Source organism: Lipotes vexillifer, unplaced genomic scaffold (assembly GCF_000442215.2).
Source record: "Lipotes vexillifer unplaced genomic scaffold, Lipotes_vexillifer_v1.1 scaffold1325, whole genome shotgun sequence".
Lineage (NCBI taxonomy): Eukaryota > Metazoa > Chordata > Mammalia > Artiodactyla > Lipotidae > Lipotes > Lipotes vexillifer.
This window is the reverse complement of record NW_006781704.1, coordinates 371346-386328: the sequence shown is the minus strand read 5'-3', so window position 1 is coordinate 386328 and position 14983 is coordinate 371346. Positions and strand designations below refer to the sequence as shown.

The following is a 14983-nucleotide window of genomic DNA, read 5'->3' as shown; positions in this document are numbered from 1 at the left end:
ATAATTCTTTTTTGGACTATTACGCCTGGTGTTATGGTGATTTATTAATCTTTTTTCGTCTCTTCAGCTATTTTACAGCTCACAAAGCTCACAAAGGCAAAGACCTTATAGTCATTTTTACATCCTTTAACCATCTAGTAGAGCTGTTTGCCCGTGATAAACAGTCAATAGTGGCTGAATGAACTGATTACTTGTTGTTAAGTCTTGGTGCCATGGTTAAAATTTAATCACAAACTGATCTCAATTGATACTAATCACACTCAGAATGTAATTTCCATTAAATATCCGTAAGTAAAAATGAAAGAAACCTATGAATAGGCAAGGCATAATTTTGTTAATATTGTGAAAGATGCCTCCAATTACATCTTCCAAAACAGATTATCCTAGTTTTGTAGTAAAAATACTAAAAGGATGGGTGGCATCAAACGTGCCATTTAAAGTTCATGAGTTCAATAATTGGGAGATAGGGATTGACATATATACACTATACACTAATATGTATAAAACAGATAACTAATGAGAACCTGCTGTATAGCACAGGGAACTCCACTGTACAGTAGAAACTAACACAACATTGTAAAACAACTATCCACCAATAATAAATAAAGTGAGTCTCTTGTAGACAGTGGAAAAAAGAAAAGAGTTGTGCTAATTAAAAACACTACTCTTTTTTTGGACTACTTCATTCAACACTGAAATGAATAAGTCCAAATATATGCAATACACACTCTGTGTTTAATATGTTGAGAACACATATTGACCTTCAGGTTTAAAAAATATTTGAAAGCATACACACAATGATGACTGTCTAGAGTTTTCATAAGTGAAGATAATGAAAACTCTTGTTGTCCTCATTTGAAATCCAATTTGTGATTTAACAATTAACCATGTTCATACTGAGCAAGTTCATAAGGGTCAAGATAAATGTACAATTATGAAATCAGACAATCAAATTTCTGAAAAATGACTCCCATTCTTTGTGGGAATAGTGGAAAACACTGGAAAGAAATCAATGCTCTTTAGAATATACAAGAATAGTGGCTATATCTTGAAATTTATATCTGTAGCACCGAGTACAATTCCAGACATAAAGTAAGTTTAATAAATGATGAATTGGAGACCTTCAAGATGGCAGAGGAGTAAGACATAGAGATCACTTTCTTCCCCACAAATACATCAAAAATACATCTACATGTGGAACAGCTCCTACAGAACACCTACTGAACGCTGGCAGAAGACCTCAGACCTCCCTAAAAGGTAAGAAGCTCCCCACGTACCTGGGTAGGGCAAAAGAAAAAAGAAAAAACAGAGACAAAAAGTAGGGACAGGACCTGCACCTCTGGGAGGGAGCTGTGAAGGAGGAAAGGTTTCCACACACTAGGAAGCCCCTTCGCGGGCGGAGACTGCGGGGGGCGGGGCGGGGAGCTCCGGAGCCGCGGAGGAGAGCGCAGCAACAGGGGTGCGGAGGGCAAAGCGGAGAGATTCCCGCACAGAGGATCAGGGCCGACCGGCACTCACCAGCCCGAGAGGCTTGTGTGCTCACCCGCCGGGGTGGACGGGGGCTGGGAGCTGAGGCTCGGGCTTCGGAGGTCAGACCCCCGGGAGAGAACTGGGGTTGGCTGCATGAACAGAGCCTGAAGGGGGCTAGTGCGCCACAGCTAGCTGGGAGGGAGTCCGGGAAAAAGTCTGGACCTGCCTAAGAGGCAAGAGACCATTGTTTCGGGGTGCACGAGGAGAGGGGATTCCTTCCCTGTCTGCCCACAGAAGGCAGAGCACTGCCTAAATGAGCTCCAGAGACCGGTGCGAGCCGCGGCTATCAGCGCGGATACCAGAGATGGGCATGAGATGCTAAGGCTGCTGCTGCCGCCACCAAGAAGCCTGTGTGCAAGCACATGTCACTATCCAAACACCCCCGGGAGACTGTGCAGCCCACCGCTGCCAGGGTGCCATGATCCAGGGACAACTTCCCGGGGAGAACACACGGTGTACCTCAGCCTATTGCAACGTCTTGCTGACCTCTGCAGCTGCAGGCTTGCCCTGCATTCCGTACCCGTCCCTACTCCCCGGCCTGAGTGAGCCAGAGCCCCCTAATCAGCAGCTGCTTTAACCCCCTTCTGTCTGGGTGGGAACAGATGCCTGAGGGCAAACTACACGCAGAGGTGGGGTCAAAACCAAAGCTGAACCCCAGGAGCTGTGCAAACAAAGAAGAGAAAGGGAAATCTATCAGCAGCTTCAGGAGCAGCGGATTAAATCCCCACAAGCAACTTGAGGTACCCTGCATCTGTGGAATACCTGAATAGACAACAAATCATACCAAAATTGAGGTGGTGGACTTTGGGAGCAACTGTAGACTTGGGGTTTGCTGTCTGTGACTGACTTGTTTTTGATTCTTAACGTTTACCTTAGTATAGTTTTTAGCGCTTGTTATCATTGGTGAATTTGTTTATTGGTTTGGTTGCTCTCTTCTTATTTTATTTATGAATTTATTTATTTATTTAAATATTTTTTATTTTAATTATTTTGTTTATTTTTTTATTTTTCTTCTTTCTTTTTTTCTCCCTTTTCTTCTGAGCCGTGTGGCTGATAGGGTCTTGGTGCTCCAGCCTGATGTCAGGCCTGAGCCTCTAAGGTGGGAGAGCCGAGTCCAGGACACTGGACCACCAGAGACCTCCTGGCCCCACATAATATCAGTCGACAAGAGCTCTCCCAGAGATCTCCGTCTCGACACTAAGACCCAGCTCCACCCAACAGCCAGCAAGCTCCAGTGCTGGACCCCCCCATGCTAAACAACTAGCAAGACAGGAACACAACCCCACCCATTAGCAGAGAGGCTGCCTAAAATCATACCAAGTTCACAGACACCCCAAAACACTCCACCAGACATGGCCCTGCCCACCAGGAAGACAAGATCCAGCCCCACCCACCACAATACGGGCACCAGTCCCCTCCACCAGGAAGCCTACACAAGCCATTGAACCAACCTTACCCACTGGGGGCAGACACACACAAAAAAACGGGAACTAAGAACCTGCAGCCTGTGAAAAGGAGACCCCAAACACAGTAATTTGAGAAAAATGGGAAGACAGAGAAATATGCAGCAGATGAGGGGGAGCAACGTAAAAACACACCAGACCAAACAAATGAGAGGAAATAGGCAGTCTACCTGAAAAAGAATTCACAGTAATGATAGTAAAGATGATCCAAAATCTTGGAAATAGAATGGAGAAAATACAAGAAATGTTTAACAAGGACCTAGAAGAACTAAAGAGCAAACAAACGATGAACAACACAATAAATGAAATTTAAAATTCTCTAGGAGGAATAAATAGCATGATAACTGATGCAGAAGAATGGATAAGTGATCTGGAAGATAAAATAGTGGAAGTAACTACCACAGAGCAGAATGAAGAAAAAAGAACTGAGGACAGTCTCAGAGACCTCTGGGACAGCATTAAACACACCAACATTTGAATTTTAGGGATCCCAGAAGAAGAAGAGAAAAAGAAAGGGTCTGGAAAATATTTGAAGAGATTATAGTTGAAAACTTCTGTAACATGGGAAAGGAAATAGTCAAGTCCAGGCAGCACAGAGAGTTCCATACAGGATAAATCCAAGGAGAAACATGCCAAGACACATATTAATCAAACTATCAAAAATTAAATACAAAGAAAAAATGTTAAAAGCAGCAAGGGAAAGGCAACAAATAACATACAAGGGACTCTCCACAAGGTTCACAGCTGATCTTTCAGCAGAAACTCTGCAAGCAAGAAGGGAGTGGCAGGATATATTTAAAGTGATGAAAGGGAAAAACCTTCAACCAAGATTACTCTACCCAGCAAGGTTCTCATTCAGACTCAATGGAGAAATTAAAAGCTTTACAGGCAAGCAAAAGTTAAGAGAATTCAGCACCACAAATCCAGCTTTCAAAAAGTGCTAAAGGAACTTCTCTAGGCAGGAAACACAAGAGAAGGAAAAGACCTACAAAAACAAACCCAAAACAATTAAGAAAATGGTAATAGGAACATACATATTAATAATTATCTTAAAGGTAAATGGATTAAATGCTCCAACCAAAAGACATAGACTGGCTGAATGGATACAAAAACAAGACCCATATATATGCTGTGTACAAGAGACCCACTTCAGACCTAGGGACACATACAGACTGAAAGTGAGGGGATGGAAAAAAATATTCCCTGCAAATGGAAATCAAAAGAAAGCTGGAGTAGCACGTCTCATATCAGACAAAATAGACTTTAAAATAAAAACTATTTCAAGAGACAGAGAAGGACACTACATAATGATCAAGGGATCAATCCAAGAAGATATAACAATTGTAAATATTTATGCATCCGACATAGGAGCACCTCAATACATAAGGCAAATGCTAACAGCCATAAAAGGGGAAATCGACAGTAACACAGTCATAGTAGGGGACTTTAACACCCCACTTGCACCAATGGACACATAATCCAAAGTGAAAATAAATAAGGAAACACAAGCTTTAAATGACATGTTAAACAAGACGGACTTAATTGATATTTACAGGACACTCCATACAAAAACAACAGAATACCCTTTCTTCTCAAGTGCTTATGGAACATTCTCCAGGATAGATCATATCTTGGGTCACAAATCAAATCTTGGTAAATTTAAGAAAACTGAAATTGTATCAAGTATCTTTTTCCAATACCAGCGCTATGAGACCTGATATCAATTCCAGGAAAAAGAAACTAAAAATACAAACACATGTAAGCTAAACAATATGCTACTAAATAACCAAGAGATCACTGAAGAAGTCAAAGAGGAAATCAAAAAATACCTGGAAACAAATGGCAATGGAGATACAACGACCCAAAACCTATGGGATGCAGCAAAAGCAGTTCTAAGAGGGAAGTTTATAGCAATACAAGCCCACCTTAAGAAGCAGGAAACATCTCGAATAAACAACCTAACCTTGCACCTCAAGCAATTAGAGAAAGAAGAACAAAAAAACCCCAAAGTTAGCAGAAGGAAAGAAATCATAAAAATCAGATCAGAAATAAATGAAAAAGAAATGAAGGAAACAATAGCAAAGATCAATAAAACTAAAAGCTAGTTCTTTGAGAAGATAAACAAAATTGATAAACCATTAGCCAGACTCATCAAGAAAAAAAGGGAGAAGACTCAAACCAATAGAATCAGAAATGAAAAAGGAGACGTAACAACTGACACTGCAGAAACACAAAAGATCATGAGGGATCACTACAAGCAACTCTATGCCAATAAAATGGACAATCTGGAAGAAATGGACAAATTCTTAGAAAAGCACAACCTTCCGAGACTGAACCAAGAAGAAATAGGAAATATAAAGAGACCAGTCACAAGCACTGAAATTGAAACTGTGAATAAAAATCTTCCAACAAACAAAAGCCCAGGACCAGATGGCTTCACAGGCGAATTCTATCAAACATTTAGAGAAGAGCTAACACCTATTCTTCTCAAACTCTTCCAAAATATAGCAGAGGGAGGAACACTCCCAAACTCATTCTACGAGGCCACCATCTACCTGATACCAAAACCAAAGATGTCACCTAAAAGGAAAACTACAGGCCAATATCACTGATGAAAATAGATGCAAAAATTCTCAATAAAATACTAGCAAACAGAATTCAACAGCACATTAAAAGGATCATACACGATGATCAAGTGGGGTTTATCCCAGGAAGGCAAGGTTTCTTCAGTATACGCAAATCAATCAATGTGATACATCATATTAACAAACTGATGGGTAAAAACCATATGATAATCTCAGTAGATGCAGAGAAAGCTTTCAGCAAAATTCAACGCCGATTTATGATAAAAACTCTCCAGAGAGTAGGCATAGAGGGAAGTTACTTCAACATAATAAAGGCCATATACGACAAACCCACAGCCAACATCATTCTCAGTGGTGAAAAACTGAAACCATTTCTTCTAAAATCAGGAACAAGACAAGGATGCCCACTCTCACCACTCTTATTCAACATAGTTTTGGAAGTTTTAGCCACAGCAGTCAGAGAAGAAAAAGTAATAAAAGGAATCCAAATCAGAAAAGAAGAAGTAAAGCTGTCATTGTTTGCAGATGACATGATACTATACATAGAGAATCCTAAAGACTTTACCAGAAAACTACCAGCGCTAATCAATGAACTTGGTAAAGCAGCAGGATACAAAATTAATGCACAGAAATCTCATGCATTCCTATACAGTAATGATGAAAAATCTGAAAGAGAAAGTAAGGAAACACTCCCATTTACCATTGCAACAAAAAGAATAAAATACCTAGGAATAAACCTACCTAAGGAGACAAAAGACCTGTATGCAGAAAACTATAAGACACTGATGAAAGAAATTAAAGATGATACAGACAGATGGAGAGATATACCATGTTCTTGGATTGGAGGAATCAACATTGTGAAAATGACTATACTACCCAAAGCAATCTACATATTCAATGTAATGCCTATCAAACTACCAATGGCACTTTTCACAGAACTAGAACAAAAAATTTCACAATTTGTATGGAAACAGAAAAGACCCTGAACAGCCAAAGCAATCTTGAGAAAGATAAACGGAGCTGGAGGAATCAGCTTCCCTAACTTCACACTATACTACAAAGCTACAGTAATCAAGACAATATGGTACTGGCACAAAAACAGAAATATAGATCAATGGAACAGGAGAGAAAGCCCAGATATAAACCCATGCACAAATGATCATCTTATCTTTGACAAAAGAGGCAGGAATATACAATGGAGAAAAAACAGCCTCTTCAGTAAGTGGTACTCGGAAAACTGGACAGATACACGTAAAAGAATGAAATTAGAGCACTTCATAACACCATACACAATAATAAACTCAAAATGGGTTAATGACCTAAATATAAGGCTAGACACTATAAAACTCTTAGAGGAAAACATAGGAAGAACACTTTTTTTTTTTTGCGGTACACGCGCGGGCCTCTCACTGTTGTGGCCTCTCCCATTGCGGAGCACAGGCTCCGGATACGGAGGCTCAGCGGCCATGGCTCATGGGCCTAGCCGCTCCGCGGCATGCAGTATCTTCCCAGACCAGGGCACGAACCCGTGTCCCCTGCATCGGCTGGCAGACTCTCAACCACTGCGCCACCAGGGAAGCCCAAGAACACTCTTTGACATAAATCACAGCAAGATCCTTTTTGACCCATCTCCTAGAGAAATGGAAATAAAAACAAAAATAAGCAAATGGGACCTAATGAAACTTAAAAACTTTTGCACAGCCAAGGTAACCATAAACAAGACAAAAAGACAACCCTCAGAATGGGAGAAAATGTTTGCAAATGAAGCAACTGACAAAGGATTAATCTCCAAAATATACAAGCAGCTCATGCAGCTCAATATCAAAAAATCAAACAACCCAATCCAAAAATGGGCAGAAGATCTAAATAGACATTTCTCCAAAGAAGATATACAGATTGCCAGCAAACACATGAAAGGGTGCTCAACATCACTAATCATTAAAGAAATGCAAATCAAAACTACAATGAGATATCATCTCACAGCAGTCAGAATGGCCATCATCAAAAAATCTACAAACAATAAATGCTGGAGAGGGTTTGAAGCAAAGGGAACCCTATTTCACTGTTGCTGGGAACGTAGATTGATAACGCCACTGTGGAAAACAGTATGGAGGTTCCTTAAAAAGCTAAAAACAGAACTACCATATGACCCAGCAATCCTACTACTGGGCATATACCGTGAGAAAAACATAATTCATAAAGAGTCATGTACCAAAATGTTCATTGAAGCCCTATTTACAATAGCCAGGACATGGCAGCAGCCTATGTGTCCATCGACAGATGAATGGATAAAGAAGACATGGTACATATATACAATGGAATATTACTCAGCCATAAAATGAAACGAAATTGATGTATTTGTAATGAGGTGGATGGACCTAGAGTCTGTCATACAGAGTGAAGTAAGTCAGAAAGAGAAAAACAAATACTGTGTGCCAACACATAAATATGGAATCTAAAAAATACCCCCCTGGGTTTGCGGGGGAAGGGTAAGCTCGGATGAAGTGAGAGAGTGTCACTGACATATACACACTACCAAATGTAAAATAGAAAGCTAGTGGGAAGCAGCTGCATAGGACAGGGAGATCAGCTCGGTGCTTCGTGACCACCTAGAGTGTTGGGATAGGGAGGGTGGGAGGGAGAGGCAAGAGGGAGGGGATATGGGGATATATGTATACATAGAGCTGATACACTTTGTTATACAGCAGAAGCTAACACAACATGGTAAAGTAATTATACTCCAATAAAGATGCTAAACAAATTTTTAAAACCAAAAAAACTAAAAAATAAAAATAATTTTAAAAAATGATGAATCAGTGAATGGTTTGATTTATTGAACATAAACAAAATTAAATGGTATTGCTTAAGATACTAATATTGGTTATACAAATAGAAATTACTCATGTCTAAAAATATGAATCAACTTCTGTTGAATTTATTATTTTCAATTAAAAAAACACACGCAATGATCAATTTAATTATTTACTCTAGAAAAACTGTGTTTTGGTTTAGGCCATTGTGATAACATTATTCTCATACAATCCAAAAGCCTGAAGGCTCAGTGTGCCCAAACATTTTTTTTTTTTTAACTCCCAAACATTTTAAAACTAATGAAAGCATTGATTGTATCTAGAATTTATAAACTTTTGGTTTTATTTTCAGTATACAGTCAATATTTTTATAGTTATTTAGCCATCCTCAAGTTTAGCAGGAAAAAGAGAGGCAACATAGGTGTTCCATGCCAATAAAATGTAAGCCACAGACAGAAGGACCCAAGAAATAGTGCATGACATAAAATAGGCAAGTAAAAGTCCTGGGAGTTGTCCATGAGCTGCAGATATGACTGTTACCTGAGCCAAATGAGAAATGGGGTGTCCAAAGAACAGAATGGATTTCTTTGTATTACTACTACAAAGGTAAATATATATTTTAATACCAAAGGAATAAGTGTAAAGCACATGAATTATATAGTATAATGGTTCAAATACACAAAAGACAATATAGTGCTACAGTGTGAACAGTGCAATTCTTGCATTCACATGGGGTAAATTGAAATTATATTCAGTTCCTTTCTTTGAAGAGCATAGGTGGAAGCTGTGTTTTCCAGGCATCGCTGCAAACTGGAATCACCTGGGGACTTTGAACAGTTTTTGGTAACAGCTCTCCACAGACATTCTTATTTAACTGATGATGGTGTAAATTAGGCATGTATACATTTAAAGTTCATCAGGCGATTCTAATGTGTAGCAAAGTGTGTAAACTTTTGAATTAAAAGTTTGGAAAGCAGGTTTTGTGCAGTGTGGATAATTCTCAGAAAAATTGCTGTAATACCAAAAGCAAAAGATGCTATGATGCTATTTTATACCATTACCACCTGCTATTGATTTTTTAAAAATTTATTTTATTTACTTATTATTTTTGGCTGTGTTGGGTCTTCATTGCTGTGCACGGGCCCCCTCCAGTTGCAGCAAACGGGGGCCACTCCTCGCTGCAATGTGCGGGCCTCTCATTGCGGTGGCTTCTCCCGTTGAGGAGCACGGGCTCTAGGCACGCAGGCCTCAGCAGCTGTGGCCCACGGGCTTCAGTAGCTGTGGCTCGCAGGGCTCTAGGGCGCAGGCTCAGCAGCTGTGGCACACGGGCACAGCTGCTCCATGGCACACGGGATCCTCCCGGACCAGGGCTCAAACCTGTGTCCCCTGCATTGGCAGGCAGACTCCTAACCACTGCGCCACCAGGGAAGCCCACGTGCTATTAATATTAAAGACTTACAGTAATCACAGCTGCTTTTTTATTCTTGAGTTTATTAGAGTTCTTACTATGTGCAGTGCATTGTACTATGTACATATTTATGTGCAATTTCATTGGGTCCTCTAAGTAATGATGTATATTATCTGTTTCTCATCTCATTATTTAATTTGAAAAGGTCAGATAAGATGATCTTTATGGGCTCCTCAATTTCGGAAATTCTTTTAAATTATTTATTTCTATCAATCCTAAAATATAATGTCAACAAGTTCCCACAGAAGGGTAAATGGGAGAGGGGAGATGCTGGATCCCTCCAGTGTAGATGAGTGTGATGAGCATTAGAGAGGAGAAGCTTCGGATGCTGCAGAAGTCTAAGTTGCCTGGGCAGATAAGGTTAAATTTGATTATTAATAGTATTATAAAGTATTGTTTATGTCTTTTTCTATTTGAATAATCTAGGCATAAAACATCATTTTATCCCTGTGTAGTTAATTCATTCCCTCAACAATTGTCGATAGCGTGCCTAAGGTACTCTTACTCTCTCTCTATGTGTGTATACATATACAGAGAGGGAGAGAGAAAGAGAAAGAGAGAGCCCAAGTGCCAGCAAGCATGAGAGGCCGGGAGTAGTAGGATTGAGGCTTTTATGAGTTGATGTATTTAATCCTAAATCTGAGTCAGCTCTTAGTTCTCATCTAATACTTACCAGCTGCTTTAGCTAGAGCTCATGTCTCCCTTGGCGTTAATGTACTTTCTTCAGGTGCTTTTCTGTGTCCCATACTCTCCTAATTTGCCTGACATGTCACTGGTTGCTTTTCCTCCATTTCCTCTGTTGGTTCCTCCTCTTTCCAGTGAGTCTCCTCAGGCCCACTGTTTGTTCCTCTTCTCTTTTATAGCTACACGCCCTTGGTGATTTAATCTAGCCCCATGGCTTTAATTACCTTCTGTATGAAGATAACCCTGAAATTTAGATCTCTGTTCCGAAACCTCTCAGTTGAACTCCAGATTTTGTGTCCAAAGGCCTGTACATCCATTTGAGTGTCTAAGAGACTAGATAACAGGTCCAGAAATTAACCCCTTGTATCTGTCTGTGGCTTTTCCCATCTTATGGCTGAAGATGTCATCCGCCTGGCTACCGAGGCCAGAAACCTTGGCGTCATCCTTGACCGCTCTCTCTTATGTGCCACATCTTCCCATTAGATTCCTTCAGAGTATATCCAGAATCTGATCCTTTCAGATCCAGAAGGTGATGCTTTCTCATCACCTCGCTGCCGCCACCATTGTCTGAAACACTGTCATCTTTCACTTGAATTACTTGCACGAGCTACCTGACGGGTTTCCATACTTCTATCTTTATATGCCTGGAGTCTATTCTCAACAAAGCGAGGGACCAATCATTTTATTTTTATTTTTAATTTAAGTAAAACATACATAGAAGAGTATAAATACTCTAATGGAATTTGAGGTAAAGCAAACATAAAAAGTATAAAATACTCCAGTCTTAAATATATAGCTGATTGATTTTAAATATCTCTACACCTGTGTACTCACCACTCAGTTCAAAACAAAGGATACTTCTAGCATGTCTGTTCCCCTTGTGCCACTTTCCAGACTATACCCCTCTAAAGTTCATCACTATTCTAATGTCTGTTTTCATTGTTTAGTCTTGATCTTGAATTTCATAAATTGAGCATCATATAGTATATACTCTTTTGTTAGCTTCTTTTGCTCATGTTTTTTCACAGGCTCCAGACGCGCAGGCTCAGCGGCCATGGCTCACGGGCCCAGCCGCTCCGCGGCATGTGGGATCTTCCCGGACCGGGGCACGAACCCGTGTCCCCTGCATCGGCAGGCGGACTCTCAACCACTGCGCCACCAGGGAAGCCCTGCTCATCTTTATGTGAGACTTTCTCTGGAGGTCAGTTGCTTAATCTGTAAAGATGAGGGTAGACTGAGATTAGGAGCTAAAATTTGAAAACAAACTGATGTCCAACCCCAACTCACAGAATTTCTGATTCTTATTGTCTGGGGTCAGACACAGGGAAGTAGTATATTTTAAAAGATCCCAAAGAGAATAATATAACATGTAGCCTCTGGATCAAATGACTCTCTGTCTTCCTCTGTCTCTATCTCTCTTTTTATTTTCTTGGATTCATTTCTTCCAAAAATACAAGGACCAATTGGCCAACACTCCTTTCCTCCCTTCTTCCTCAAGTATGTACTGTGCATCTATCAGACACCAAACACCATGCTAGGCTGCCGAAGGTGCACGAGTCAACAAAATTCAGTTCTTGTCTCTCAGAGGCATAGAGCTTCGCTAAACCCATGTCTCCATAAAAAAAAAAGAAAGAAAGAAAGAAAGAAACCTGAATGAACAAATAAATAAATAAATAAACTATGAAAACTCAACAAACATCTCTATTTACCCACAAACCAAATAGAGGGAGTGAGGAGAGAGAGATCAAGAAATGATTGACTTTGTTAAATGACCTAGTAATTTTGAAATAGTTGTTTAAATTTGGTCAAATAACTGATTACTTATGAAAGATTGACTCAAATTTCAACTCAGTTGCTTTCCTTTTCAAAATGATTTGGTATCTAGACAAAGGGAATTGAAAAGAGTTAAAATTCTTTTTTCAGATCTTGAACAGAAGGACGCCATTTGTAAACACATCCTAAAAATTAACTATGTGATTATATAACCAGTATTTTGAATATTTTGTTTTTGTTTTGCGCCAGTTAACTGATGTAATTAAATCCATGCAGAGACTTCGCTTGTGAGGATAATTTTCCACTTTCTGATTAGTCATTGAATATAACGCCCACCCCCACCCCCCAAAAGAAAAGATACGGTAGATGTGTCAATGCTCTGGCCTTCCTCAGTGTTTTTCAAATTGTGGATTACTGTCCATCAATGGATCCTGAAATTCATCTAGTGGATTTTAACCAATATTTAAATACAGATTAAAAAGCATTAATTAATTAATGAAAAGAGAAGACAATGTTATTAGTAGAAAACATCACAAGCGATTTCATGTAGCAAGTATAAGTACTGATCTATGAAACTTTTGTTTCCATTATATTTAGGTAACTGTGCATTGGGTTGTTTATTAGTTTATTAAGTACATGAAATTATTCTAATGAAAAATTGACCCAAATTATTAGCTGTTAAAATTACAGTTTGAATTTTGATAGCTTATTTGGTATATGATTCAAATAATACTGAGAAAAAATAAAACTCACCAGTTAATTGGATAAATTTGATGGCAAAATCACTTTTATCTGTTTGGGATTTCAAAAATGTTTGGAGGTTTTTAGTTCAAACAACAGTTGAGGTTTGACAGAAAAATTCGGAACTAAAACAGTATTTATAGATGTTTAACTGGGAAATGTGAAGGGACAATCTATTATTTTAAAGCAGGAATTATGAGAAACTAATGTCTCAAATTTATTAAAATAAAAATAATCATTAACCGAAGTATATTATTATATAGGTAGAAAGTAGTCTCAAATTATTTTAGAGTATGCCTCTGATAAGGAAACTAAACATATAAATGACATTTAACAACATTTCTCATAGCCATTTTCTTTTATTATAACATTGCTGGGTAAAAAATGTAAGTAGTACCAACAAGCATGATTGAATTTATAGATGACTTTGGAGTTAGGTAGGGAGAGGATATTATTTTCTTAAGTTATGTTTGTTATGTTGTTACATTGTTGGAAAATTAATTATGACCAAAACCAAAAATTGGTGAATAAATAAAGTGTAATGAACTATCCTTTAACAGTCATACTGGAGATTTTGTATTCAAGTACTTATTCTGTTGCTGTTACTTACCTGCTATAGTAAGATGGGAAACAGAATTAACTACCTCAAATTGTTCGTGCTCGTAGTGAATGACTGTAAAGGACTATTACAAAAGGTTGAATGCTTCTGATAAATAGATATGAAAGGAATGTAAGGTATATTTTGAGTATTTTTTTCTTTCCTCTACTAGGACCCTTTTAATTTCCCTTTCTAATTTATGGTGCATATTGAGAGAGAGTTGTGTCTCTAATACCCAATCTAGACAGCAGTTTTATTTTTTATTCTGTTTGAACAGCCAAAAAAACCATTTTACACACTTAATTACAGACACTGTTCATGAATATTTTCTTGGTCTTCCAATGAACTAATCTGTTTATGTATAATAAAAATACATTTTGCAGTAAATTATATATATTTGGGCCAGAAATCTTCTTACTTTCTATAAAATGCATATAATTGGTATAAAATTAATAATATCAGTAATAATTGTTGCAGCAGTCAAAAATACTCAGCTCAATTATCGGTCTTAATATTAGGCCACAATAATTATTTGGCATCTTTTATTTTTAATCAACCTGAAAAAAATGTTTTTAAAGAACACACTGGATAGACACAGTAGTATATTCTGTTTGTTACACTTTTCTTTTTCTTTCCTTTATGTCATCTTATTTTCTAATAGCAAAGTGAAATGTGAAGGAAAGAGTTTGAAGTGGATTCCAGAACCATAGGTTTTTTGGGTATTTAGACGTTGACAAGTAGAACGAGAAGGTCCACTTGGTCATGTAACATTCAGCGTCTCCAACTCTATCATTCTTTCAGTAAAACTTATTTTGAAATGAATCAAGAAGTTATTTTTTTCTCAAAGCAAATGTGTATACCTTGGCTGCAGTCATTTTGAAGTAAAGAACTTCTCATTGGATATTATTACTTTAATTTTGCACAAAATTACATTTAAAAAGGAACGTAAACAGTTGTCCATTTTATAAAGACAGATTCTGGAATATATATTTTTTTCTTTTTATTTTCTTTAACAGACATTTTGACCTTCCTATGAAGCTCAGCTAAAGAGGACATTGGCAGAACTTTGTATGTCCTCCTGCATAGCTTTTGATGAGAATTTAATAAGACAGAAAACAGTACCTTGCCAAGTATTAACTTTAAATCTCCTATTTACTTTAGAGTTTCAAGATTTATGGAATACCACAAAACCCAGGAAGATGACTCACAAAGAACTGGAACTTTCTAGTTTCCTACATTCTTTTAAAAAGTCTTAGCTATTTAACTTTGCTACATAATGCCATAACTAATACTGAAATCAACCCATGAATTAACATAAATTAGTCTTTTTT

General features: G+C 38.2%; 1 protein-coding gene across 3 annotated transcripts in view; it reads left to right on the top strand.

The window, feature by feature from the left end:
- The window catches only part of NAV3 (neuron navigator 3), a 369647-nt gene that overhangs the window by 125489 nt on the left and 229175 nt on the right, over positions 1 to 14983 (top strand). The gene's annotated exons all lie outside the window — the stretch shown is intronic.